Below are 25,000 nucleotides of genomic sequence, written 5' to 3'. Positions count from 1 at the left end.
ATTATTACAGCGTCACTGCTCCTAGTCCTAGAGCTGTGACTCGTAAAAGCTTTATTGTTCCAATGCTGGGTAATTCATTTATCAGCAGACAGATCCTCCGCTGCTTTGCTCCTAGACCTGACTTGTCTCACACTCTTGTACTCGGTACACACTGAACCCACACTGTTTGCCACATCCTGGCTCTGCTCTGCAAGAGGGCTGGGATGTTAACCAGTTCTGTGGTGTTTAACATCGCAGGGTGGTGATAATGGGGGTTTAATAGGCCTAATGTGTCTGTGTCTCTGGCGGTGTTGCAGAGAAAAGACACAAGATCATTTCAATTCTAACCAAATGGACAATAAAATCTTATAATAATGTATCTCTTTATCTCCTCTCCTATTAACCCCCCTGTAGGCCCATGCCCTGGAGCCTGAGCTGGAGAAGGTCTTTCTGGAGACAGCCTGTCTGTGTAAGACAGTGATCTGCTGTAGGGTGACTCCCATGCAGAAGGCCCAGGTGGTGGAGCTGGTCAAGACAAACAAGATGGCTGTGACTCTGGCCATAGGAGACGGAGCCAATGACGTCAGCATGATCAAGAGTAATACATAGGTTACGTTATATTCAGCTCACGGTGTTGCTCAGTCAGCAGCAGATATGAGCAGCAATGAACGGGGTTCACAGGATGACAGGAAGGACACAAGATCAGTTGGAAAACAAAGCATGCACTCTATCATTTAGGAACTATCTTCCTTTATGTTCAATCATGAGTCTAAATACAAAATCTGGTGTGAATCTGATGTATGTTTCATGAGGAGAAGAGGATTTTGACCAGTAGGGTTCAATATGCAAAGAATGAGTTGCTAATAGTTTCCTTGTTATTTGAGATATCAATACAAATTCAATGTGCTTCATCTTAGGGACATCCATATTAGAGATGACAAGTTTCTAGTTGATAGGCCACTGTGGAGTGGATTTACAGTAGTTTAAATGGACACGTAAAATCTGATTTTTAATTCTAAAGACCAAATTTAGAGTGAATCTGAGAAGATTTGATATGATTATTTAAGCATTACACAGTCAAAAACGTGAATTGGTAATGGTTTTCTTATATTTAAGAGATCAATATCAAACTTAACATGGTTCATCGTGGTAATGTCTTTGATGGCCCTAAAAGGTTGCGAAGTGGATTTACAGTGCTTTAAATGGATACGTAAAATCAGATTAAAAAATAAAAAATATTTGTCAATAACTCATGGGGTTAGGGATTGGGGGTCTTTTCCCCCATCCAATACATTTTAAGGAAGTTGAGACTAATTTGCTGCATTTCTATACAATTTAAAAACTCAAATACTATTTGGAGAACATTTAAAAACAAGCCAAAATGACCCCCAGCTGTTATCACATTGGTTACTGTAGCTTCATTCATCTCAGTCCATCGACAAACACATAGCCTATTAACTATACGATTAGGCTTTACACATAAACTCAGATCAGCGCAGCACCAGGATTACAAACTTTAATTTAATATGTACAGATGGATCTGTTAGCAGACATTTTCTCTTATGAACAAAGGTAAACAAATACGTTTTTTTGTTGTTGCAGTTTACAGCTAATTTCCTGCAATTATACACATTTTGCCATGGGGTGGGGAGAAATGTCTGCAGTTTTAAAGCTAATTTCCTGTAATTCTACACATTTTGCCATGGGTGGGGGAGAAATGTCTGCAGTTTTAAAGCTAATTTCCTGCAATTCTACACATTTTTCCATGACAATTGACATGGTAATATGATATCTGAGTGAGCGTTACTAACAAAATCAATACAGGCCCCCTGGAAGTCAAGGCGCCTGGGCAAATGCAATATGTACCTGATCGGTAATTCAGCCATGAATTTTCTACAAGTTGCGATCGCTAAATTAGTTTTCTTAGTCTAGCCAGCTATCTAAAAATGGTGTGACTGTCAGTAAATGATATATAACAAAAGGAAGACTGCTGATGCACAACCCAGTTTGGTTTCGAAATTGCACCTTCTGCATTCTACTATTCTAACTCTCAAACGCTGCGAAATGAAATACCATGAGGCGTAGAGACGCAAGAGATTCAACTTCACTGAGTTCGCCCCATTAGTTTGCACTATATAAACGTTTTTTTTCTGTGATTGAATGAACATTATATCAGTCCCCTTTTTAATGCAACAATCCAAAACAAATTGTGATTTTGTCTGTGATTTTTGTTGTAGGCAGAGCCAGAGCGCAACAGAGTAGAATTCTATTGGCGGGGTAACCCAAGAGCGGTCTTTCAATCACCCCCGAGGGAATTGCGCTTTTCAGATCAGTTCAGAGCGCACACATTTGTTGGTATTCTTTGCTAGTTAGCGAGTTATTAGCCCAGTTATAGATAAATATAGGACAGCAATGGGGAGTTTCTGCTTCCCTACAAGAGAACAAAACGTGTTGGCTACATTTCAAGCCGTCCTTGAAAAGCCAGTCAGCTAAGAAGCGAATATCTTACTTAAAGGGGCAGTGTTGTATCTCTATCTCAATTCAAGGGGCTTTATTGTCATGGGAAACCTATGTTTACATTGACAAAGTAAGTAAAATGGATAAACAAAAGTGAAATAAACAATAAAAAGTAAACAGTAAATATTACACTCACAAAATTTCCAAAGGAATAGAGACATTTCATATATCATATTATTATGTCTGTGTACAGTGCTGTAACGTTGTGCAAATAGTTAAAGTACAAAAGGGAAAATAAATAAACATAAATATGGGTTGTATTTACTATGGTGTTTGTTCTTCACTGGTTGCCCTTTTCTTGTGGCAACAGGTCACAAATCTTGCTGCTGTGATGGCACACTGTGGTATTTCACCCAGTAGATATGGGAGTTATTCAAAATTGGATTTGTTTTTTCGAATTCTTTGTGGGTCTGTGTAATCTGTGAGAAATATGTGTCTCTAATATGGTCATACCTTTGGCAGCAGGAGGAAGGAAGTGCAGCTCAGTTTCCACCTCATTTTGTGGGCAGTGTTGCACATAGCCTGTTCTGCCTTGTGTGGCCTTTCTCAATAGCAAGGCTATGCTCACTGAGTCTGTACATAGTCAAAGCTTTCATAATTTTGGGTCAGTCACAGTGGTCAGGTATTCTGCCACTGTGTACTCTCTGTTTAGGGCCAAATAGCATTCAATATGTCAAGTAATTATTTTTGGTTTTCTCATGATTTGGTTGGGTCTAATTGTGTTGTTGTCCTGGGGCACTGTCTGTTTGTGTTTGTGAACAGAGCCCCAGGACCAGCTTGCTTAGAAGAAGCCAGGTTCATCTCTCTGTAGGTGATGGCTTTGTTATGTAGGCTTGGGAATCGCTTCCTTTTAGGTGGTTGTAGAATTTAACAGCTCTTTTCTGGATTTTGATAATTAGCGGGTTTCGACCTAATTCTGCTCTGCATGCATTATTTGGTGTTTTACATTGTACCCATAGGATATTTTTGCAGAAATCTGCATGCAGAGTCTCAATTCGGTTGTTTGTCCCATTTGGTGAATTCTTGGATGGTGAGCGGACCCCAGACCTCACAACCATAAAGGGCAATGGGTTCTATAACTGATTCAAGTATTTTTAGCCAGATCCTAATTGGTATGTCGAATTGTATGTTCCTTTGATGGCACAGAAGGCCCTTCTTACCTTGTCTCTCAGATCGTTCATAGCTTTTGTGGAAGTTACCTGTGGCGCTGATGTTTAGGCCGAGGTATATATAGTTTTTGTGTGCTGTAGGGCAACGGTGTCTAGATGGAATTTGTATTTGTGGTCCTGGTAACTGGACCTTTTTTGGAACACCATTTTCTTTGTCTTACTGAGATTTATTGTCAGGGCTCAGGTCTGACAGAATCTGTGCAGAAGATCTGGGTGCTGTAGGCCCTCCTTGGTTGAGGACAGAAGCACCAGATCATCAGCAAACAGTGGACATTTGACTTCAGATTCTAGTAGGGTGAGGCCGGGTGCTGCAGACTGTTCTAGTGCCCTCGCCAATTCGTTGATATATATGTTGAAGAGGGTGGGGCTTAAGCTGCATCCCTGTCACAACCCACGGCCCTCTGTTTTTGCCAATTTTTGTTGTTTGTGTACTTGGATTTTATAATGTCGTATGCTTTTCCACCAACACCACTTTCCATCAATTTGTATAGCCGACCCTCATGCCAAATTGAGGTAAAATGCTTTTTTGAAGTCAGCAAAGCATGAGAAGACTTTGCCTTTGTTCTGATTTGTTTGTTTGTCAATTAGGATGTGCAGGGTGAATACGTGGTCTGTCGTACGATAATTTTGTAAAAATCCAATATGACATTTGCTCAGTACATTGTTTTCACTGAGGAAATGTACAAGTCTGCTGTTAATGATAATGCAGAGGATTTCCCCAAGGTTGCTGTTTACGCATATCCCACGGTAGTTATTGGGGTCTAATTTGTCTCCACTTTTGTGGATTGGAGGGATCAGTCCTTGGTTCCAAATATTGGGGAAATTGCCAGAGCTGAGGATGATGTTAAAGAGTTTAAGTTTAGCCAATTGGAATTTGTTGTCTGTATATTTTATAATTTCATGTAGGGTCTCTCTCTCTCTTTCTGTCCAGCTGCTCATATAGGTGTAGGTATATCAGGTCAGGAGGGCATGCAGGCTGTGCTAGCCTCCGACTACTCCTTTGCCCAGTTCCGCTATCTGCAGCGTCTCCTGCTGGTCCACGGCCGCTGGTCCTATTTCCGCATGTGCAACTTCCTGTTCTACTTCTTCTACAAGAACTTTGCCTTCACCCTGGTGCACTTCTGGTTCGGCTTCTTCTGTGGTTTCTCAGCTCAGGTAATTAAAAGTGACTATATATATATATATATATAATTTTTAAATATATATATATATATATTTTTATATTTTTATATATATTTATATATATATATATTTTTTTATATATATATATATATTTTTTTTTTGTATATATATATTTTATATATATATTTTATATTATATTTATTTATTATATATATTTTTTTATTTAATTTTTTATTTTTGGGGAAACGTAGGAACGATATGTACTTACGGTAGTTTTCTTTGTTCAAAGTCTCTTGAAAATAAACAATAATCAGATACAAATACTATTGCATTGGAGCACCATTAAGCACATCAACGTTTTATATTTGTAAACATTTTGTATACATTTTTTTTTTCTTCACTTTATTCCTTCTTCTGTTCTTAGACGGTTTATGACCAGTGGTTTATCACTCTCTTCAATATAGTCTACACATCCCTGCCAGTTCTGGCCATGGGGCTTTTCGATCAGGTAAGAACTCGTATAAACTACATACAATGGCAACCCTCCGAGCCATCTTTCACTTTCCTTTACTCACTTTCTTTCGTTTTTTTTTTTTTCTTTTCAAGATTCTGCCAAGTCATACAGGTGAATATGTAATGTTTTTAGATCCCATTTTTCCTGTGTCCTAACAAAATATCCTTAGGGACTCTAAACCTTTAACTACCTCTACCCCACCTAAACCTTAATTATTACCCTTATCCTGACCCAACTCCAACTCAATATCATTTAGAGCCGGTAAACTGACCAGGACACAGGTTAAGCCTAGTTCTGAACTAAAAAGCCTACCCAATGGTGAAAGTCCATTAAAGTGCTTATTAGTCCAGGACTTAAGCTAATCTGTATCCGGGAAACAGACAATGTAGTCCAGCGTACACAAACACACACACCTCTCATCACAACTCTTTTCATCCCCAGGATGTGAACGAAGCCAACAGCCACCGCTACCCTAGCCTGTACCGTCCAGGACAGCTCAACCTCCTGTTCAATAAAAGACAGTTCTTCCTGTGTACGCTGCAGGGGATGGGTACCTCCTTCCTCCTCTTCTTCATCCCCTACGGAGCCTTCTGCCTCGTCGTCAGGGACGACGGATCACACATCTCAGACCAGCAGGCTTTCGCCGTCATCATATCAACATCCTTGGTCATAGTGGTGAGCGTTCAGGTAAGAGACATAGTCAGATGGCTCATTCATCACAAAACCCACTGATATTGCCAACTACTTTCATGATTTTTTTAATTGGCAAGATTAGCAAACTTAGGGATGACATGCCAGCAACAAACACGGACACTAGACATCCAAGTATATCTGACCAAATTATGAAAGGCAAGCATTGTAATTTTGAATCCCGTAAAGTAAGTGTGAAAGAGGTGAAAAGATTATTGTTGTCTATTAACAATGGACACAGGGGTCTGACACATGGATGGAAAATTACAGAGGATAATAGAGGACGATATTGCCACTCCTATTTGCCATATCTTCAATTTAAGCCCACAGGAAAGTGTGTGCCCTCAGGCCTGGAGGGAAGCTAAAGTAATTCCCCTACCTAAGAATAGTAAGCCCCCCGTAACTGGCTCAAATAGCCGACCAATCAGCCCGTTACCAACTCTTAGTAAACTTTTGGGAAAAAAATGTGTTGTGTTCTTTAATGGAAGCCTCTCCAACAAAATCCAGGTAGAATCTGGAATTCCCCAGGGCAGCTGTCTAGGCCCCTTACTTTTTCCAATCTTTACTACCGACATGCTGCCTTGGCAGGAACTAATGGGGATCCATAATAAACCCAAGGAAGAGTAGCTGCTGCCTCGGCAGGAACTAATGGGGATACATAATAAACCACAGGAAGAGTAACTGCTGCCTCGGCAGGAACTAATGGGGATCCATAATAAACCCCAGGAAGAGTAGCTGCTGCCTCGGCAGGAACTAATGGGGATCCATAATAAACCCCAGGAAGAGTAGCTGCTGTCTTGGCAGGAACTAATGGGGATCCATAATAAACCCCAGGAAGAGTAGCTGCTGTCTGGCAGGAACTAATGGGGATCCATAATAAACCCCAGGAAGAGTAGCTGCTGCCTTGGCAGGAAACTAATGGGGATCCATAATAAACCCCAGGAAGAGTAGCTGCTGCCTTGGCAGGAACTAATAGAGATCCATAATAAATACAAATACAAGCCTGTTATGTCTGTAGGCATGGCTTTATTTACATTTTCTGCTCTATAACCAGCTCACATCTACAGTATGTTAGGTGTTCAGGTGACTACGGTAGGTTTCTTGTTCAATCCTTCCTGGGTTTGTGTTAAGTTTTTGTTTTGATACCTCGTGCCTTGGTTGCTATGGCAAAGGTATAATGATTAATCAGAAGAAAATAAGAAAATGCCTCCAGGCTCTGTTAGTGGGAGATGGCCAGGTGAATGTGTCTCGGCTGTCGTAGAGAGGGGACCAAAGTGCAGCGTGGTTGTAGTTCCACATTTTATTTAATCCGTGAAACTTTTGCAAAACATAAATAACTGAATATGACAAAAACAACAAACCGTGACGCAGAGAGAAACAAACACTACTCAAAATATAATAACCCACAAATCCCAGGAAGAAAAACCCCTACTTAAATATGATCTCCAATTAGAGACAACGAGGACCAGCTGCCTCCAATTGGAGATCAACCCCCCAAAAAACCCCACATAGAAATAGAAAACTAGAACTAAACATAGATATAGAAAACATAGAAAAAAACACAAAACACCCCCCTGTCACGCCCTGACCTACTCTACCATAGAAAAGAACATCTTACTATGGTCAGGAAGTGACAGAATGGTTATTCTCAAACACTGCATTATAAACTAACTAACTAACTCAAATGTAACTTACTGATGTACAAGATATGAACATGTCACTGTTTACTGATATGTGATATGAACATGTAGTTGTTTTGTTCGGTTACAGATTGGATTGGACACCTACTATTGGGACAGCTGTGAATCACGTATTTGTGTGGGGTAGCCTGGCTGTCTACTTTGCCATTCTATTCGCTATGCACAGTGACGGCCTCTTCAGCATGTTCCCCAGCCATTTTCCTTTCATTGGTAAGTGAATCAATCAATCACATGTATTTATAAAGCAGTTTTCACATCAGTGCTTTACAGTAACCTAGTGTAATTCAGTAACGTAGTGTAATACATTAACCTAGTGTAATTCAGTTTTAAGTCTTGAGTACAATAATGATAGATGAAATTGTACAAATATGCAGAGCATTTTTTTCAGTCAGAGGGTATTTTGTTGTGGTTTTTCCAGGCACAGCCCGTAACTGCCTGACTCAGAAGAGTGTGTGGCTGGTTATAATGCTAACCCACGGTGGCGTGTGTCATGCCAGGCTTGGCAGTCCGCTTTCTGAAGACAGACCTTTACCCCACTCTGACGGACAAGGTAAAGGGAACTTGATTGACAGACGCTGTAACACTAGGAACAGGAGGAAACATCACACTAAACCAATGAAAAGAGAAGAAATCAAAATCATTGAAGTAGTTCTTCTTCTTCTCAATTTCTATGAGACATACGATACAGGAAGTATTCACATCCCTTGACTTATTCCACATCTATGAGACATACGATACCTTCAGGAAGTATTCACACCCCTTGACTTATTCCACATCTATGAGACATACGATACCTTCAGGAAGTATTCACACCCCTTGACTTATTCCACATCTATGAGACATACGATACCTTCAGGAAGTATTCACACCCCTTGACTTATTCCACATCTATGAGACATACGATACCTTCAGGAAGTATTCACACCCCTTGACTTATTCCACATCTATGAGACATACGATGCAGGAAGTATTCACACCCCTTGACTTATTCCACATCTATGAGACATACGATACAGGAAGTATTCACACCCCTTGACTTATTCCACATCTATGAGACATACGATACCTTCAGGAAGTATTCACACCCCTTGACTTATTCCACATCTTGTTGTGTTACAGCCTGAATTCAAAATGGATTACATGTTTTTTCTCTCACCCGTCTACACTCAATACCCCATAATGACAAAGTAAAAACATGTTTGTTTTTTTTACATTTTAGCTAACTTATTGAAAATGAAAAACAGAAATATCACAATTACATAAGTAAACTCAGCAAAACAAGAAACGTCCTCTCACTGTGAACTGCATTTATTTCAGCAAACTAAACGTGTGTAAATATTTGTATGAACATAACAAGATTCAACAACTGAGACATAAACTGAACAAGTTCCACAGACATGTGACTAACAGAAAATGGAATAATGTGTCCCTGAACAAAAGGTCAAACTCCAAGTATCACTCCAGAGTACAGGCCTCGGTGTAACGCTCGTTCCATCGACGATAAACGCGAATCCGACCATCACCCCTGGTGAGACAAAACCGCGACTCGTCAGTGAAGAGCACTTTTTGCCAGTCCTGTCTGGTCCAGCGACGGTGGGTTTGTGCCCATAGGCGACGTTGTTGCCGGTGATGTCTGGTGAGGACCTGCCTTACAACAGGCCTACAAGCCCTCAGTCCAGCCTCTCTCAGCCTATTGCGGACAGTCTGAGCACTGATGGAGGGATTTTGCGTTCCTGGTGTAACTCGGGCAGTTGTTGTTTCCATCCTGTACCTGTCCCGCAGGTGTGATGTTTGGATGTACCGATCCTCTGCAGGTGTTGTTACACGTGGACTGCCACTGCGAGGACGATCAGCTGTCCGTCCTGTCTCCCTGTAGCGCTGTCTTAGGCGTCTCACAGTAAGGACATTACAATTTATTGCCCTGGTAACCGAAAGGTTTGTTGGATCGAATCTCCGAGCTGACAAGGTACAAATCTGTCGTTCTGCCCCCCGAGCAAGGCAGTTAACCCACTGTTCCCCGGGCGCTGAAGACGTGGATGTCGATTAAGGCAGCCCCCCACACCTCTCTGATTCAGAGAATGTGGAAGACATATTTCAATTGAATGTATTCAGTTGTACAACTGACTAGGTATCCCCCCTTTCCTCTCTATCATATAGTCAGCAGACAAAGCCATTTGACACCCGAAACATGCACTAGAATAATTTAATATTAAATTGATTACGACAGTAGCCAGGTTATGCAACAGTCTGCTTATCTTAATTGGCATTAGGACAAAATTGAAGTAAGCATATGATTAAGCACTGATTGAAACATCTGTTTGTCTCTGGTTGTCTGAGCAATCTTTCAAATTATTAGGACATGTAAACAGCTTAACCAGCGTTCCAGCGGTGTATTTGATCTGAACATGTTCCAGAACCTGTCAGCTCAACCTCCCTCTTTAATACGCGAGTGAAGTGAGTTCGGAAAAAACTGAAAGTATGCATCTTATAATGAGTTTTCACATTACAAACTTTGTATGTCCGAACTCAGAATCAAATAGGCTTCGCAAAAATGTCACTAAAATAAAATGGTCGCTGTGGTAGAGCATTTATTTTGATTGGTGATTTTCTGTATTTATCAGAGTGCTATCAGGTAGCCTGATTTTCAGATGTGTCCATGTCAACAGGATTATTAGGGAAATTGTTCTTCTTGCAAAGCATGTAAACGTTTTAAACAAACTATTTATATGAATCTGACAATCCACAATAACTCTCTGTTGTTGTCCTCCTTCCTCAGGTGCGGTGCCTGCAGCAGGCCAGCAGAAAGCTGGGTCCTAAGGAGCAGAACCTGAGACGTGTTCGGAGGACCAGCTCTCGGCGCTCAGCCTACGCCTTCTCCCACCAACAGGGCTATGGAGAGCTTATAACCTCAGGGAAGAACATGAAGGTCTGTCAAATAAACTAATACAAAAGAAAAGTATGTCGTGTAGTGCCAAAACATCAGTTCTCCTCTCTTCATTCTATTAAAAAAAAAAAAAAGGGTTCCCCTTTGATGATCCCTTTTGGGTTCTAGATAGAATACTTTTTAAGTTCCACGTCGAACCCTCTGTGAAAAGGGTTCTACGTGGAACCCAAAAGGGTTCTTCAAAAGGTTTCCCCCATGGGGACAGCAGAAGAAACCTTTAAGGTTCTATATACAAGAGTGTAAGCCTAAATTTAAGTGCGTAACTTTACTTTATTTTTCAAAAACAACATTAAGGTCACCCCCAGCACCGCTGCCCCCTCCCCATCCCTGTCCCCCATCGTCCCCTGGTAGGGTCCGCAACAGCAGAAGTTTGATAGAGGGCATGTCGAAGAGGAAGGGGGAAATACCGGTAGCCTGCGTCTCTGCTGAGGCCTACGGAACATCCGGAACCTCGGAAGGCAACACTAGAACTCAACAGACTGTAATGGACTCTAATGGTGCTTCCAATGGGGCAGTTCAGACATGACCCTTAAGCCTAGTTTTTAGATTCCTAACAAGCTGTTTAGAGTATAAGATGAACCTGTGTATCTACACCTGGCTCAGTGAGTAAGAGTTAGAACATGGTGCGGTCAACATCAGGTGGGGGGGGGAGGGGTTTGATTTCCCATATTGGATCGATCGGCCACATATACAGGTAACTGCCAAAATAATGGAAACACTTGTTGTAAATTTTTTATTTTTTTATTTTACCATTATTTTACCAGGTAAGTTGACTGAGAACACGTTCTCATTTACAGCGACGACCTGGGGAATAGTTACAGGGGAGAGGAGGAGGGGGGATGAATGAGGGTTCTGACGGCTCTGTTGCGGTGCCTTTTCCTGCCATGGTTTATGTCCACTGAACCCCCTTGGAGGGCGAGGTAAACTCCAATAAATACACAGCCATTCTGAGTCATCAACCTGTGGTGAAGCATTTCTACCCTGATGGGAGTGGTCTCTTCCAGGATGTCCCCTATCCACAGGGAACGAGTGGTCACTGTGTGGTTTGATGAGCATGAAAACGGTGTAAACCATATGACATGGCCGTCTCAGTCATCAGATCTCAACACAATTGAACAACTTTTGGGAGATTCTGGAGCGGCGCCTGAGATAGCATTTTACACCACAATCAAAGAAAAAAAAACACCAAATCGAAAATTATTGTGGAAGAATGGTGTCACATCCCTCCAATAGAGATTTAGGCATTCATAGAATCTATGCCGAGCTGCATTGAAGCTGTTCTGACGGCTCGTAGTGGCCCCGACGCCCTGTTAATACACTTTATGTTGGGGTTTCCTTTATTTTGGCAGTTACCTGTTTGTCACTGTCAGCGTTGACAGTTCTGTGAGTCACTTTGGATAAAAGCGTCTGGTAAGTGACTATAATGTGGGCACTGGATAAGCAGCACGTCAGAGAGTAAGTCAAACTCAATCATCAGAGGATATGACCGTACCAGCAAGCAGACTCCAAAAGAACCAGCACAGGAATATCCAATCAGTTTGCATTTCTGGGATCAACTCATGTTCAGAAAGATCACTAAAGGCTCTAGTCCATCTAAATCAGTGGAGCATTTACAGATATAAATTCGAAGGTCATTTTTACTATTGAACCGTCATCTGCAGTGTTTACCGTGAATGCAGTCTCCGCTAACATTGCCTTTCAATTGAAATCACACTGTAACACTTAATTTCCACGATACGGATTGAATAGGGCCCTAAGCATTGGAGTTTTGAGATTTTTGGTGGAGATCTCCTTTTTAATAAATGTAGGAGTAGATTGATTTTTCAGCAGCCTTGGCTGGACAGGTATGAGTTTGGTATCATAGCCACCTGAAACAGTGATATAATACAGGTATGTATGCCAGGCTGCTTTAGGAAAACATTAAGCACAACTCTATCATTGTTAGAACACTGTGTTACAAATCATATTTTGCCGATGACTATGAATATGCAAAATGTTATTTTTCTAATTTTTTTCTGGTTTTGCACATACAGTAAGTCATTGTGATAATTAGAATGCTGACTGAAAGAATGTTCCTGAGGTTTAGAATGCTGACTGAAAGAATGTTCAGAATGTTCCTGAGGTTTAGAATGCTGACTGAAAGAATGTTCAGAATGTTCTTGAGGTTTAGAATGCTGACTGAAAGAATGTTCAGAATTTTCTTGAGGTTTAGAATGCTGACTGAATGTTCAGAATGTTCCTGAGGTTTAGAATGCTGACTGAAAGAATGTTCTGAATGTTCTAGATGCATGTTTTTACCTTTAATGGAGAGAGCATAATTGTGCCTTTCACAGTTCCTTCTGTTAAGGAATAAAGCATTTATCACACGTCTGAACATAGACATAACCGTTCAATAGTCACAGGTGGTTGGTGGCACCTTTATTGGGGAGGATGGGCTCGTGATAATGGCTGGAGCGGAATAGGTGGAATGGTATCAAATACATCAAACACATGGTTTCCAGGTGTTTGATGCCATTCCATTTGCTTCATTCTGCACATTATTATGAGCTGTTCTCCACTCAGCAGCCTCAACTGGTCAAGGTCTTTGTCATATGTTGGCTTTATCCTTCATTTACATTTAAAGGTGCAACCTGCAATAGTTACAGGCAGCTGTTCAATGGTCGTTGTGTACCAATTGCTTTTAAAGAATATCATGCTGATGGTCTGTTTAAACCGTAAAGCTCCATCTATGAATTTAGGACTGGTTTAATTTCTCTAGCGCCATCCCTCAGCTTTATGGCAAAAACAGTGGTGGGGCTGCCGTTCGGCTGAAAAGTGCATCACAGATTGAGACTTTAAAACGGTATGAAGAGAGAGCTTTCCTGTCAACTTCCTGTAACGAAGGGTAATCCATACCGTAGGGAAGCTCAATGCTAAGACTCTGGCTGTCAGCATTCTACAGTCTAATTTCCCTATTGGGTCACACACACACTCTAATACACTGTCAACCTATCAGACATGAAACATGTTTTTAGGCTTATGCTTTGAATACTGAAATTCAATACAATCATTTACATTTGTTAACATATAGAAAATGTTTATTTTTTTGTTTTTAAGCTAAGAATTAATTTCTTCTTGGATGTATCATTTTATATTTGTTTCTACCGACAAAAATGAAACACTGTAATTTTATTTGTTAATGTCCGCTTCTTTGAACTTGGAAATAATGTTTTTCAATGACACTGTGTGTTTTTTTATACAAATATACAGCTGTTCATATTGTTGTCTGTTTCTGTGGAGATAATGCAAATGGAACAGCCAGACAAAAGTAAACAAAATCCCTTTACTCCTTAATTCCTTCGAAACATACAACACAGCAATGGAAGGAATGTAGTACTGCGCTGTGTGGGAAATGATTGTATTTTATATAGCACTGTCCCTTACTAACTGAAATCATTACACTCACAGAATAAAGAAAAGTCCCCTTTCTCATAAAGAAGTTGATCTGAATCATTAGTTATAACTTGAGGTCCTAGTTAGAAATGTCATCATTTTTGCCCCTATAAAATAGTGCCAGTCTTTTTGTGCGATCATGCCAACTTCTTGTCATGTTTGGCTTGAAAATTAAGCAATGAAGTTGGCAAGAGGACAAACAGATCTGGAATCAGGCTATAGAAGGAGACAACAGATCTGAGACCAGGCTATAGAAGGAGACAACAGATCTGGAATCAGGCTATAGAAGGAGACAACAGATCTGAGACCAGGCTATAGAAGGAGACAACAGATCTGGAATCAGGCTATAGAAGGAGACAACAGATCTGGGACCAGGCTATAGAAGGAGACAACAGATCTGGGACCAGGCTATAGGAGGAGACAACAGATCTGGGACCAGGCTATAGAAGGAGACAACAGATCTGGGACCAGGCTATAGGAGACAACAGATCTGGGACCAGGCTATAGGAGGAGACAACAGATCTGGAATCAGGCTATAGAAGGAGAACAGATCTGGGACCAGGCTATAGAAGGAGAACAGATCTGGGACCAGGCTATAGAAGGAGAACAGATCTGGGACCAGGCTATAGAAGGAGACAACAGATCTGGGACCAGGCTATAGGAGGAGACAACAGATCTGGAATCAGGCTATAAAGGAGACTACAGATCTGGGACCAGGCTATAGAAGGAGATAACAGATCTGGGACCAGGCTATAGAAGGAGATAACAGATCTGGGACCAGGCTATAGAAGGAGGAGACAACAGATCAGGACCAGGCTATAGAAGGAGAACAGATCTGGGACCAGGCTATAGAAGGAGAACAGATCTGGAATCAGGCTATAGAAGGAGACAACAGATCTGGGACCAGGCTATAGAAGGAGATAACATATCTGGGACCAGGCTATAGAAGGAGGAGACAACAGATCTGGGACCAGGCTATAGAAGAACAGATCTGGAATCAGGCTATAGAAGGAGACAACAGATCTGGGACCAGGCTATAGGAGGAGACTACAGATCTGGGACCAGGCTATAGGAGGAGACAACAGATCTGGGACCAGGCTATAGAAGGAGACAACAGATCTGGGACCAGGCTATAGAAGGAGACAACAGATCTGGGACCAGGCTATAGGAGGAGACAACAGATCTGGGACCAGGCTATAGAAGGAGACAACAGATCTGGGACCAGGCTATAGAAGGAGACAACAGATCTGGGACCAGGCTAGCTTTGTTTATCATTGCCCTTGAAATTCCAGAATCATCAACTGTGTCAATTTGGCATGAGAATTAGTCATAGAGTCATGACTAAAATAACAGTATTTAAAAAATTTAAAAATAAAAATACTGAAAAGGTGAAACCCAGAAGGGAGACATTTCACCTCAAAATTGTAAAGAGAAACATTTTTTATTTATTTCAGTCTTCAAGGAAAATGGCCGCCCCTCCACCAGGCTTGGTGACAAACAGACTGTGGTTCTCTAGCTCGGCTCTGCGTGGGTCTGGCGTGTAGTACAACTCTCTGACGCTCTTTAGGAAAGACTCCACCTTGTCAGTGGGGACCATGGAGACAGCACAGCCTCCCCAGCCTGCTCCGGTCAGCCGGGAACCCACAGCACCAGACTCCCTTTAGCCAGAGGAAACATGGAAATAACACAGAGAAAGCACTGTTACAGGAACCTAATCCTTAAATCAGGATCTATCAATTAACAATGTCATCAACAGTTGTACCATCCATTTGTCAAACACACCGCAAACAACTAATTATATTAGCCAGTGAAATCTAGCATTTTAACGGACAGGTTTGAATGAGATTTTATCTCAATGAAAATAATCTCTCACGGACAGACTACGTAAATATAAATGGTATCTCACCGAATGACGACGAGATTTTATTTCTGGGTAAAACGAGAGTACAGTGAGAATAACCTGGAAATTTAAAGGTTTTAAACCCTTAATACAACAATATAGTTCACTTAAAGAGAATAGAGTGCATTCTGCTGATTCTGAACGTACAGACATGTCTCCACCAGCTGGTCCAGTTCCAGACAGCTGCACTCGTACAGGTCTCTGCAGCTAGCATGGCTCTGCTTCATCAGGTCTCCTAGACGCTGCACGCCGTTCGGGGCGGAGGGAGCTTCATCACACACGCTCTTGAACCGCAGTACCCGTGCTGCTTCGCCGTACACATGCCTGGCCCGCTGGTACAGCTTGAACTGGGTCACTGGGAGGAGAGGACAGGTATAGCAGGTCAAACCTGTTCTTTACCTTTTAAGAGGTTTTTAGACAGTATGGAAATATATGGAGGAGACAGGTCTCAAGGAGGGACAGCAGGAAAGGCAGATGTGGACAATGAACTTTTTTGAAAATAACATATCGGAGCCTGCATACACAGTTTGGTTTGTTTCAAAAGGGTGGAGGAGGACCTCCTCTCTGCTAGTCTACCAGTTATAATGTACTAGTTATACAGTAGTGACCTGCTAGCCTACCAGTTATAATGTACTAGTTATACAGTAGTGATCTGCTAGCCTACCAGTTATAATGTACTAGTTATACAGTAGTGACCTGCTAGTCTACCAGTTATAATGTACTAGTTATACAGTAGTGATCTGCTAGCCTACCAGTTATAATGTACTAGTTATACAGTAGTGACCTGCTAGTCTACCAGTTATAATGTACTAGTTATACAGTAGTGATCTGCTAGCCTACCAGTTATAATGTACTAGTTATACAGTAGTGACCTGCTAGCCTACCAGTTATAATGTACTAGTTATACAGTAGTGATCTGCTAGCCTACCAGTTATAATGTACTAGTTATACAGTAGTGACCTGCTAGTCTACCAGTTATAATGTACTAGTTATACAGTAGTGATCTGCTAGCCTACCAGTTATAATGTACTAGTTATACAGTAGTGACCTGCTAGCCTACCAGTTATAATGTACTAGTTATACAGTAGTGATCTGCTAGCCTACCAGTTATAATGTACTAGTTATACAGTGGTGACCTGCTAGTCTACCAGTTATAAGGTACTAGTTATAGTGGTGACCTGCTAGTCTACCAGTTATAAGGTACTAGTTATACAGTGGTGATCAAGGGTTGGAACCAGTTCAAGAAACCGAACAGAAAACTGGAACATAATGACATTTTTTCAAGGAATGAAATGGAACAGAGAACGAAAGTGATCTATACAGTTTCCGGAACAGAACTGTTATTTTAAATGCATGGGAACTGGTTAACCGGTTATTTTATGTTCCAGACATTTCCTTCTGGTTCAACAAAACAAAACGCAACGAAGTGCCTATGCAAGCCCTCACCCTGTCACTCAGGAACTTATTCCAGTGTCTGCATGTCAGCTGAAAATCTTTACCTGTGTCTGTGCTTGTTTAGGCTACCTGCTCCTCCCCCCTCTGATGGACAGGCCGCTGTAGCCCCTCCCACCTCTGAAGGACAGGCTACTGTAGCCCCTCCCCCCTCTGAAGGACAGGCCACTGTAGCCCCTCCCCCCCTCTGAAGCACAGGCTACTGTAGCCCCTCCCCCCTCTGAAGCACAGGCTACTGTAGCCCCTCCCCCCCTCTGAAGCACAGGCTACTGTAGCCCCTCCCCCCCTCTGAAGCACAGGCTACTGTAGCTCCTCCCCCCGTTCTGAAGAACAGGCTACTGTAGCTCCTCCCCCCCTCTGAAGAAAGCCTACTGTAGCTCCTCCCCCCCTCTGAAGCACAGGCTACTGTAGCTCCTCCCCCCCTCTGAAGCACAGGCTACTGTAGCCCCTCCCCCCCTCTGAAGATAGGGAGAGAGATTTTTTATTAGTTAGAGAAGAATGGATTCAATTTGTCAATTGTAGTTAAGGATCCTATAGGCCTAGTTATCACGTTTCACGTTGGATTTATTAACTACAAAAAGATAAGATGTGCTTTTAATTTTGCTGTCGCTCTGCACACACACACACAAGCCTGGTTAGCTAGCTATTCAACGTTCCTCCATAGAAGCCGCTCCTTTTAGGTCTAACTCTGTGGATTTAATTCAGATAATGATGTCATAACAAGGTGCCCAGTGCTTCAAGCCAAGCCTCCTCCTCAACCCTCTCTCCCCTCCCTCAAAATGTCAGTCTCAGCTCACTGGTCACCATAGTAACGCTCACTGGTCACCATAGTAACACCCACCCGTAGCACGCACTCCAGCAGGTATATTTCACTGGTCATCCCCCAAAGCCAACACTTCCTTTGTCCGCCTTTCTTACAGTTATCTGCTGCCAATGATTGGGAAGAATTGCAACAAAAAAAATCACTGAAGTTGGAGTCGTATATCTCCCTCTCTAACTTTAAGCATCAGCTGTCAGAGCAGCTTAACGATCACTGTACCTGTAAACAGCCCATCTGTAAATAGCCCATCCAACTACCTCATCCCCATATTAATAGTTATCCTCTTGCTCTTTTGCACCCCAGTATCTCTACTTGCACATCATCATCATCTGCACATCTATCACTCCAGTATTAACGCTAAGTTGTAATTATTTTGCCTCTATGGCCTATTTATTGCCTTACCTCCCTACTCTTCTACATTTGCACACACTGTACATAGATTTTTCTATTGTGTTATTGACTATATGTTTGTTTATGTGTAACACTGTGTTGTTGTTTTTGTCACACATCTTTGCTTTATCTTGGCCAGGTCACAGTTGTAAATGACAACTTGTTCTCAACTAGCCTACCTGGTTAAATAAAGGTGAAATAAAATAAATTTAAAATGATAAATCTTGCGTCATCAGGGCTACACTTGTCTGTCGATCACGCATCTAAACGACTAGCTTGTCGGCTCCGTCCGCACTGATTGGTGTAAACAACTAGCTTGTCGGCTCCGTCCGCACTGATTGGTGTAAACGACTAGCTTGTCGGCTCCGTCCGCACTGATTGGTGTAAACGACTAGCTTGTCGGCTCCGTCCGCACTGATTGGTGTAAACGACTAGCTTGTCGGCTCCGTCCGCACTGATTGGTGTAAACAACTAGCTTGTCGGCTCCGTCCACACTGATTGGTGAAGTCATTTAATGAGATAAATGTGTAAACAACTGTTGATTTCACAGGTTTTAAAAAAGGAACAGAGAGGAACGATATAAACAGCTACGTTTTTTGATGGTTCAAACCGGTTCAGAACTTTATATTGCTGGTCAGAACAGTTAGACGGAACAAAAACAAAATTGTGGTTCTGTTCAGAATGAAACGATTGGAAAATAACTGGTAGTGATACCAGTGTCTTACCGTGCTGTGTGTTGGGGCTAAGGAGGGTCTGTACAGAGCTGTTCTGTGGTGATTCCCAGGGCCTTGCAGACCTCCTCTCTGCTGTAGGGCTCAGGGTGCAAGCACCTCAGCCACCAGCCGCAGCATCTCCTCCAGAGAGGCCTCCAGCTCTGTCTGCACCTGGGACAGCTTCAGCAGCCGGCCCCACTCTAGCCCCCGAGCCTTCGCCAACATCTGAGGGGGACCATAGAGTTATTTAAAGCATACAGGAGACAGCTTCACGCAGCCGGCCTCACTCCAGGTCCCCTCGCTCTAGCCAGAATCTGAGTTGAGTTAAGAAACACAGTTCAATTCATTCTGGGGTGGCAGGTAGCCTATGTGTTAGTGTGTTGCTGGATCAAATCCCCGAGCTGACAAGGTAAAATCTGTCGTTCTGCCCAACTGAACAAGGCAGTTAACCCACTGTTCCTAGGGCATCATTGAAAATAAGAATTTGTTCTTAACTGACTTGCCTAGTTAAATAAAGGTAAACATTTTTTATTTATTTTTTAAATAAAAAATCACTGTGTTTTGAGGTAAAAAACTCCAGGTTTATCACATCCCTTCTCATTTCAGCTGATTACAATTTGTTTTTCATGTACTAGCAGGACAAAACCTTTGAGTGCTTGCTAAGTCATAACACGTGTTGAATGTCTCCACCAGGCATCTCTAACACCCTGTTGAATGTTCTCCACCAGGCATCACTAACACCTGTTGAATGTTCCTCCACCAGGCTACACTAACACTGTTGATGTTCTCCACCAGGCATCTCTAACACCTGTTGAATGTTCTCCACCAGGCATCTCTAACACCTGTTGAATGTTCTCCACCAGGCATCTAACACCTGTTGAATGTTCTCCATCAGGCATCTCTAACACCTGTTGAATGGTTCTCCACCAGGCATCTCTAACACCTGTTGAATGTTCTCCATCAGGCATCTCTAACACCTGTTGAATGGTTCTCCACCAGGCATCTCTAACCACCTGTTGAATGTTCTCCACCAGGCATCTCTAGTGGCATTTGTCATATTCTATTTATTTCTACGATGTTGAGAACACCAATATCAATTGGGACCCGCTGTAATAATAATAAGTAATATAATGAACCTTGGTGGCTATCCGACATTCGACCACCCGGATGTTGAAGTGAGAGGTAGCAGCCTTGTTCATCTCAACGCAGCAGTTAGAGATAACGAACACTGCTCCCTCAGGAGACGTACATCAGACGCCCGCAGTGGCTGGAACTCAATCAGCTTGGCCTGAGACAACGACAAACAGACAGATCGAGGACTATAAACAAGCACTAACGAACTACAGAATATGACCGTAACTATACAGAAGTTCATTAAACTATCGTTAAACTATTGTTTAACTTATTAAACACAGCAGCAGCATCACCCACTAATAAACAACCGTATAAAACTCCCTGGTATACAGAATGTGTGTGTGTGTGTGTATTTTGGATTACATTCCTTCCTCTGGCCAGTGTGTGGTATGTATGTGTGTGTATGTATGTGTGTGTATGTATGTAATGTAAGAAAGCATGTAATGTATGTTGTGTGGGTGTATGTAGGCGATGTAATGTATAATGCATGTATGTATGGGTGTGTGTATGTATGTGTGTGTGTGTATGTATGTATATGCATGTATGTATGTGTGTGTGTATGTATGTGTGTGTATGTATGTATGCATGTATGTATATGCATGTATGTATGTGTGTGTGTGTATGTATGTGTGTGTGTGTGTGTGTGTGTGTGTGTGTGTGTGTGTGTATGTATGCATGTATGTATATATGTATATGTATATGCATGTATGTATGTATGTGTGTGTGTATGTATGCATGTATGTATATGCATGTATGTATGTGTGTGTATGTATGTATGTATGTATGTATATGCATGTATGTATGTGTGTGTGTAATGTATGTATGTATGTGTGTGTATGTATGTGTGTGTATGTATGTATATGCATGTATGTATGTGTGTGTGTATGTATGTGTGTGTGTGTATGTATGCATGTATGTATATGCATGTATGTATGTGTGTATGTATATGCATGTATGTATGTGTGTGTGTGTATGTGTTTGCCTACAGTTCCTTCCTCTGCTAGGAATGAGATGGACTGGTCCATGCCCCCTCCCTCGTACCAATGTAGCGCTCACACTTGGCTGAAATCTCCGCCAGCGCCACCTGGAGACAGAAAGGGAACAGTCTATGTCTACTGTTCTGCTTACCACACTTCACAGCATATTCATTTACATTTACGTCATTTAACAGACGCTCTTATCCAGAGCGACTTACAGTAGTGAATGCATACATTCAATACATATTTTTTTCTTTTTTTTTCCTCCGTACTGGCCCCCCAGTGGGAATCGAACCTACAACCCTGGCGTTGCAAACACCATGCAAACACCATGCTCAACTGAGACACATGGGACGACATTAACCACCTTCTAGCTCAGGAGGATGGTGCATCAAAAGTGTTGACAGAAATACAACTCATAAAAAATAATTGAAATACATTTTACATTGATCATGTATCAGCAATTCATTATCTGAATCTTGTGTAAGGAATTTCAGAGTGTTGTTTTTAATTTAAAACTACAGTAGGTTACCCGAGACTTTGACTGAATACATGCATGTACTGTCCTACCTTGTTGAGGGACTTGTGGTTAGCCTCCATAGTGAGGAGCGCAGCACAGCAGACCAATGCACTGGAGCTGGCAGGCCTGAGCTAGCCGGGATGGTCCATCCACAACACACTTCATCCCAGACAGAGGAACCTTCCCTAGGTGCTCCTGGTGAGGACGATGATGACGATGATAATGATATAACACCATGTTGAACAATGCCTCATGTTTATGTTTGATATGGTTAATACTGTAGCAACATTGATAGATAGATAGACAGGACAGACAAAGTTGATATGACAAAGATGAAGAAGAACAGTAGAATATAACAAGAAGAAGAACAGTAGAATAGAACAAATGAAGAAGAACAGTAGAATAGAACAACAGGAAGAAGAAGAACAGTAGAATAGAACAACAGGAAGAAGAAGAACAGTAGATAGTAATAGAACAAATGTAAGAAGAAGAACAGTAGAATCGAACAAGAAGAAAGAACAGTAGAATAGAACAAGAAGAAGAACAGTAGAATATAACAAGAAGAAGAACAGTAGAATAGAACAAGAAGAAGAACAGTAGAATAGAACAAGAACAGTAGAATAGAACAAGAAGAAGAACAGTAGAATAGAACAACAGAAGAAGAACAGTAGAATAGAACAACAGGAAGAAGAACAGTAGAATAGAACAACAGGAAGAAGAAGAACAGTAGAATAGAACAAGAACAGTAGAATAGAACAAGAAGAAGAACAGTAGAATAGAACAACAAGAAGAAGAACAGTAGAATAGAACAACAGGAAGAAGAAGAACAGTAGAATAGAACAACAGGAAGAAGAAGAACAGTAGAATAGAACAACAGGAAGAAGAAGAACAGTAGAATAGAACAACAGGAAGAAGAACATATACAGCACATTAAAGTAATAACCAGAGTCTATGTGACTCACCTGAATCCCTTTCACCCCACAGAGAAAGTAATAGTACCACTGAGGATTGTCCTTGTCTATCTCAATGTCTTCTGAAGAGACTGTGAAGTCCCTGTAAAATAAAAACACACACCATTTTATGATTTGAGAGAGCCGTCTCTAATGAAATAACATTTGATAGTTAATCCAATACAGTCGTCAATTCGTCTAGATGGGCAGCAAATCAAGACAGATTCGGGGAGATCCTTACAAATGAAGATTATAGGTGAATTGCATGTGCATAAAAAGCTTGGTGTGGAGATTCTTCGGCAGATCTTACTTGTATTTAGGATCTGTGTTGGCCAAGTGGATTTTCTTGGAATCATTGACAGTGACAGCAGCCAGAATACTCTGCTCAATGGCCATTGGGAGTACAGCATAACCACAGTAGTCAATGTGTTCTCCTAACAGTAACGAATTAAGAAAGACAGTGTTTGAGTTACGGTTACGATTTAGAGCTAGCCCTTATGAAGGATCACATTGATCTATTTTTTCCCCTGTACATCACTTGTCTTTATACTGTTTATGGATTTCTGCGTTATAATAGCATAGCTATATAGATACGAAATGTGTTTACATACCTATTAGATTGACTCTTCCAGGAGCTTGTGCATAAAAAAGCGGAGCTTCTCCATACTTCTTCTCGAAGGCCTCTTTCAGGTTTTGCAACCTAGGAATACAATACATCGGGGAAAAATGCAAATCACTGCCCAATTCAAGGAGTGATTTGAGGAGTAAAAAAAAACTGTCTTTACTGTAGCCTACTATAAAATGTTTAATACATGCATGGATAGTTTTAGCAACTGTAATTACCAGTACTATTTCGAAAATTATCAAGATAACTCACCTTTTATTTCACTTATCAGAATCTTTGTCTTTGGCGGGTGTGCTGCCATTTTTTTTTTTTCAAACCAAATACTAGTTCTTACCGGTTGTTTTTAGACTATTGTTAAATCACCAAATCTAATTGCAACTAGATCTATCTGGAGTACTGTACTGAGAAAACATATAGAAACACACCTAATATATCAGCTGACTGTCACACGGAGAGTCCCGGATATTATTAAAAAGCTGATCTACGACCAGCTCTTCCCGCCAAAACCGCTACCTCAAACGCTTTCTGTTAAACTGAGTAACTGTTCCTAGACCAGCTGTAAACACAATTCATTGTAACGAAGAAAACGTAACAATACGGAAGAGTAGGAAATGGGCTAGTTCAGCGGAATCACGATTCACTCTCGCGTTCACGCTGCGCAGCAAGGCGTTATGATGGCGGATGACGTAGAAAGCTGGTAATCTTAGCTGCAACTGTCTGCTGCCACTAGCAAGGTTGCTATCGATCTAGCTAGCTTCGTAGTAAAGATGTCTGATATGGAAGATGACTTCATGTGCGATGATGAAGAGGATTATGATCTGGTAAACTCCTCAGAAGTAAATATATATGGATATTGTAGCTGATTACCATATACAACGTATTTAGCTAGCTAGCTAATCAGCGTAAACATTCCATGTTGCACTCCACTTAGTAGCTAGCTAGCTAGCAGCTGAACTAGCTGCTGATGATTCTCCCATCATTGACAGCTAACTGTTAGCTAGTTAGCCAGCTATGTCTGTAATGATTTGTTCAGTTACTATTGCAAGTTTTAACTAATCTTTGCTAAACCTTTTGCACCGTTAAATGATCCAGTTGTTTGCATCACAAATCACCAAAACAACACATATCATCAGCTAGCTAGCTGAATATCTCATAGTGGGGTTGGTCTTGTAAACTGCAGTGATGATGAATTGTATGATTTCAGGAATATTCAGAGGACAGCAACTCTGAGCCCAATGTTGATTTGGAGAATCAGTACTACAATTCAAAGGCCCTAAAGGAGGATGACCCCAAAGCAGCTCTCAGCAGCTTCCAGAAGGTTAGTTATCACACACACACACACAATACATCACAGCAGGCTGGTGAGGGGAGGACGGCTCATAATAATGGCTGGAATGGAGTAGTATCAAACCATGTATTTGTAATGATACCATTCTGGACGTTACTATGAGC

The 25,000-nt window shown here is 41.5% G+C and overlaps 2 pseudogenes; one reads left to right on the top strand and one right to left on the bottom strand.

Moving 5' to 3' along the window:
• Positions 1–10,986, top strand: part of LOC115181879 (probable phospholipid-transporting ATPase IM) — a 16,338-nt pseudogene extending 5,352 nt beyond the window's left edge.
• Positions 10,987–15,487: 4,501 nt separating this feature from the next.
• LOC115181878 (N-acetylgalactosamine kinase-like) lies at positions 15,488–23,655 on the bottom strand (annotated as a pseudogene).
• Between the last annotated feature and the right edge of the window lie 1,345 nt (positions 23,656–25,000).

This window comes from Salmo trutta, unplaced genomic scaffold (assembly GCF_901001165.1).
Source record: "Salmo trutta unplaced genomic scaffold, fSalTru1.1, whole genome shotgun sequence".
Taxonomy (NCBI): Eukaryota; Metazoa; Chordata; class Actinopteri; order Salmoniformes; family Salmonidae; genus Salmo; species Salmo trutta.
This window is presented reverse-complemented; position numbering and strand designations above follow the sequence as displayed.